Source organism: Cherax quadricarinatus, chromosome 5 (assembly GCF_038502225.1).
Source record: "Cherax quadricarinatus isolate ZL_2023a chromosome 5, ASM3850222v1, whole genome shotgun sequence".
Classification (NCBI taxonomy): Eukaryota; Metazoa; Arthropoda; class Malacostraca; order Decapoda; family Parastacidae; genus Cherax; species Cherax quadricarinatus.
In genome coordinates, this window is record NC_091296.1 from 10,906,407 (window position 1) to 10,912,382 (window position 5,976).

A 5,976-nucleotide genomic window follows, 5' to 3' on the forward strand; every position below is an offset into this window, starting at 1 on the left:
TGTAGTGTCTTTTAACCCTTTCAGGGTCCAAGGCCCAAATCTGGAGTCACGCACCAGTGTCCAAGAATTTAAAAAAAAAAAAATTTGTTATTTTTTCTTATGAAATCGTAGAGAATCTTTTTGTGAAGGTAATAAAACAAAAAGTACGAAATTTGGTGGAAAATTGACGAAATTATGCTCTCGCGAATTTTGATGTGTCAGCGATATTTACGAATCGGCGATTTTGCCGACTTTGACTCCCATTTTAGGCCAATTACATTATTCCAATCAACCAAATTCTTAGCTATTTCACTAGTATTACTTCTATTCTATCGATTGAGCACAAGAAATCGCCAAGTCAACTGTTTCAACTACAAAATAAAGTGATCGGAAATTGTTAATTTGGCCAATTTAACACGAAGTTCAAAATATTCCAATTTCAAAATAGGGTCCAGAATGAACAATGTAGGCATTCCTGGCACTAAACTAACATTTCCTCTGTTCATTAGTTATGTTTTGAGGCTTTACAAATAAATTCCATTTTGATTTTTTATTCACATAATGAATTTTTATTCACACCAAAAAATAGAAGATTTACTGTTATGCAATACTGTAATAATTGTATAAATATCATCACCATATTTGTGAATGTATATTAGACCCACCAGCTGACGTGTATTAGACGTGTGAGGTCGTTTGTTTACTCTTGAATATCGGCAAAAATTTAACATTTCTGCTATTTTGAGCTCAGTTTCAAGCCATTTCCAGTGCTAAAACCAATCAAAATCATCTCTATTTCTGTAATATGTCTTCCATTCTATCAAATGAGACCAAGAAATCGCAAATACAACTATAAAAAACATACGAAAAAACACTGCAAAGTTGCTGTTTTAATCGAAAAGTTTTAATCGAAAAATCATGATTTCATTTTTTTTCTCTCATTATACACAGTGTGCTGCAGGATCTGTTTTATGTGGTGCACACATACCACATAGATGTATTCTCTCATATCTAGGCCCAAATGTACCACTCACAGTTTATCAGAGTGAGCTGAGCTCATGGCGTAGATCTACGGTTTGGACCCTGAACGTAAAGCCGTAGATCTACGGGACGGACCCTGAAAGGGTTAACCCTTAAACTGTCCAAACAGATCTATGTTCACATGCGTAGTGCTCCAAAAGTAGATCTACGTTTTTTACATATTTTCAATTATAAAAAAAACGTAGATCAAAGTTTTTTTTTAAACGTTTTCAAATGTAAAAAAAATGAAAAGAAGATCTACATTTTTTTACATACTTTCAAATGTTGAAAAAACGTAGATCTACGTTTGGACAGTTTAAGGGTTAACATAGTACTGTATTACAGTCTTTTAACATGGTACTGTATTCAGTAATTCGCGGATATTTCCTTAAAACCTAACTAATAATTGTTCTCGGAAATCCCCACAAATTTGCAGAATTTTTTTTTTTTTTTTTTTGTGGCAATATAAAAATTTTTATGCATTGTAATACTAAATATTAAGAAAAATATAATTTGATAATACAGTGGACCCCCGGTATTCAATAAATCCGGTATTCGATGCATTATATCGCAAAAAATTTTCCTTGGTATTCGATACGATTCGTACGAGACCTATCCACATGTGGCCTGAACTGCCCCTTGTGTGCCAGTGTTTACAAGCCAGCCAGTGTGCGCGCATCTAAGGATACATTCGGTACATTCCATATTATCCATATTATCACTGTGTTTGGTGCTTGTTTCTGCAAAATAAGTCACCATGGGCCCCAAGAAAGCTTCTAGTGCCAACCCTGTGGTAAAAAGGGTGAGAATTAGTATGGAAATTAAGAAAGATTTTGAAGGGTTTGGGGCTAACCCTGAGAAGCCTATACCAGTTGTGGAATACATTGTGCCTACTTCAAAAATTAAGGAAATGTGTGCACAGTGGGTTGAAGTGCAAACCTTTATGGATGAAAATCACCCTAACACAGCTATTACAATGACAATGTTGTGGCCCATTTTAGACAAATCGTAAAGGAACGGGAGGTACAGTGCTCTATGGACAGATTTGTTGTGCGACAGAGGTCCAGTGACTCTCAAGCTGGTCCTAGTGGCATTAAAAGAAGAAGGGAAGTAACGCTGGAAAAGGACTTGCTACCTCAAGTCCTAATGGAAGGGGATTCCCCTTCTAAACACTAACACCTCTCCCCTCCTCCCATCCCATCACTCATCACCAGATTTTCATTAAAGGTAAGTGTCAGTTATTTTATTGTTATTGTAATTATTCTATTGCATTAAACTTAATATTTCATGTAGTAAAATTTTTTTTTCATACTTTTGGGTGTCTTGCACAGATTAATATGATTTCCATTATTTCTTATGAGGAAAATTGATTCGGTTTTCGATATTATCGGTATTCGATGAGCTCTCAGGAACGGATTAATATCGAATACCGGGGGTCCACTGTATTGTAACATAAACGGTCTTGCATGAATTACAGTACATATAGGGGTAACTAAACAGGTATCTGAACCTTTCATGGTGCATACAGTTTCCTTAGGTGGACTTACATTCAAAATTTTATTATAATCGGAATGATAGTTTATTAGTTTTTTACTAGAGATCAAAAGCAGTTCACATTTAGGTGTGAAATGAGCCTTTAATATTGAGAAATGATGTTTGCCCTGTGACTAATAGTATCCTGGAAAAATATATTAATTCTACATACAAGTGTTCTTCAATTTATGCAGTAGATGTAATCCAGGCATATGACAGGTGTACTAATATCAATTAGGTTATCTACAATTAATCCAAATATAGTATTGTAATAAGAATCCTCAAACTGTTTGCAAACTGCACTTATCACAGATGGTTTATGTATGTCACACACACAGTTGTTGATAAAAATGTGATATCCCATTTAGTGAATTCAGATAAAGCGTACCCACATAAAATAAGGGAAATTTGTATATAAACTTTTATACATTTCTACTGTACCGATACATAAGGTACACTTGTTGTTAAACTACAGAAATAATTGACTACAGCATATACAGGGAACAGCAGTGAATTATAAATTGAATGCTCAAGTACTTTGTTTGAGGAGCCACATATTTTTAGAAGGAAGTGAAAAGAAGAAAAAGAAAGAGAGTAACCAACAGAAGCCTTAAAACACTGTTGTATACTGCTTAAAAAAATACAAAAAAGTTCAAACAGAAATCATGAGGTTTTATTATTTTAAGTTTACACAGTTTAAGTCTAATAAAACATACCCCCATCAAGCAGATGTTGGATAAAACTTAAAAGAAGTGTGGCCAGACAAAGGCTCAACGTACATTTAACGGGATGTCTAATTAAAATAGCCATGAAGTAGACCAAATCCGCAATATCGAAATGCTGTCTAGATCAGTCATACACTCATTAAAATAGATCAGCTCCACTTAATCGTAAGTTTGTACAGTCCAGGCTTCATCCAGGACTTATCCATTTTCATTGTGGTGGTAGAGATAAGCCTGTGTCCAACAAGATATTATGTTACCAGAGACAAAATAATTGTTTACAAGAAGTGCAGACAGGGCAAGACAGGGCAGGTAGGGCAAGCAAGAGCAAGCAGGCAGCCAGCCAGTTAGTCAACTAACCAGTCAACCAGCCAGGTAGCCAGTTAGCCTATCAATTCAAATCAAATTCAAATTCTTTTATTTCTTTGCAAGTTTACAATGTGGTTGACATATTTTAGGAAGTATATTTACATAGGTAGTTTACAGTGAGGGTTTACAATGATTTATAATACAAAGAGAGCCACTGTCATGCCTTCACATTATGGGCAGTCTAAACTTAATACATTACTGATTACTTAGCACTTGACATACAAAACATAGTATGATAAGGTTGCACTAATTATACAATAGGTTATACATCTATTAAATATATGTTATTCGTCATTTGCATTAGGTTAAAATATGAGAATTTATTGTACTTTTAGCATTTACTTTTGGGGTTCTGAGGCTAGCCAGCCTGAAATGGACATTTGTCCATGTCTGGTAGTTGATCAGTTTAGCAGATTAAGTTTGCTTAACCCTTAAACTGTCCAAGCAGATCTGCATTCACATGCGTAGGGCTCCAAAAGTAGATATATGTTTTTTTTTACATATTTTCAAATATAACAAAAAAAAAAGTAGATCAAAGTTTTTTACACGTTTTCAAATGTAAAAAAAAAAAAAAAGATGATCTACTTTTTTTACATACTTTCAAATGTTGAAAAAACGTAGATCTACGTTTGGACAGTTTAAGGGTTAATTGAAATGTTCAATATAACGGTGGCTTGTGGCCTGGTGGTGGGTTCACCCATCAGTAAAAGTGGGTACCTGGGTATTAGTTGACTGGTGTGGGTCGCATCCTGGGGCAAAATTGACCTAATTTGCCCGAAATGCTCTACATAACAAGCGGATTTCTAGTTAGTAATATGTCATTGATGTCAACTGGGCCTGTATGCCTTGTATATGTACTTATAGGAATAAAGATATTATATTACTATAATGGAATCAGACTCCCCCTCCCCTCCCCTCCTTATTAGTCCATTTTATGGGGCTTTTACTGTACATAGTGTTATGGCTGCCTTTATTGAAGTTCAGGTGTTCTCATCATCGTTTTGGCTTGTGACACTGTATCTCACACACACACACACACACACACACACACACACACACACACACACACACACACACACACACACACACACACACACACACACACACACACACACACACACAAACAAACAAACAATAGTGTCAAAAGAGAGGAAGATACGTATTATGTTTCGAATTAAGTAAGACCTGCCCAGCAAGATGTTAGGTGCTTTTATGCGCACTAAGTTTTTACAAAGTTGAGCCAGATGCGGGAATATCATAAGAGATTTTTGTGTCTAGTAACATGCCTATGAATTCTGTTGTAACTGTCAAGAAAGAGTTTCAGGGCAGGATTGATATTAGAATTGACTGTCTTGTATATGTAGTATATACAGTAGTATAATTGCATTTTATGCATATTAAGTAAGTTTAGAATTTTCAACAGTGGGACAGTGTTGTCTGGCACTTGAATGGGTCATCATTTGTACAGACACTTTTCGTTGTGTTATTATTGGCTTAAGGTGAATTGCTGGAGTGGATCCCCAGGGCTCAGCATGAGCTAAGCTCCAGTGACAAAAAGAATACATCTGTTCTCTTAAGTTCAGCTCTAAAAGTCAGGACTCTTGATCTGAGAAACAAGCTATCCTCCTCTTCCTTGAATCAAGTCAGAATACTCAACAACTCTTCCCTCTTCCCAGTAAACCCTGTGGGTCCCTCAGATGAGAGGCACATGTTATAAAAGTTTCTATAGGATGTGAGTGTTGGTTTTAATTCAGTTGAGAATCAGGCACGTATCTCACCCATAGATACATCTTCACGGGTGTGTCCCCTCCCAACCATTGTGTAGCTAACTATGGAACACGGTTTAAGAATTTACCTGTGGCTTATTCCTTTCCATGTGCATCACAGATTTTATATCACCAAGGTGCTTGTAGAAATATCAGGGAACTTTTAAATTTAAAAGTGTACTATCTGTTTCAGTATTTATAATTTAATGGAATTTTTTTTAACTGATGCTATTATTTTTACCTGCCATAATAGTACAATATTTATTTGTGTTGTATGTTTTATATATGTTAGTAGATTTTATTGTTTATTTTGTCATTTGTTTTCTTATGTGCTTATATAATTTTTAATACCAAAAACACTGAATGATCTACATGGTCAAAGCACTCTTCAAATGCAGAAACCACTTTATGTATTTCCAATGATTTTACTCCCTCTTATTTTTTTCCCCCAAACTTTTGCCTGCTGTATGACTGCATTAATAATAACTAATAATAACTAGCTTTTTTATTTGTTTGTACATCCTATATACATACATTACTTTAAGGAAGTTACTGGTTTGTTTGACTGTTGCCTATGCATCAGGTCA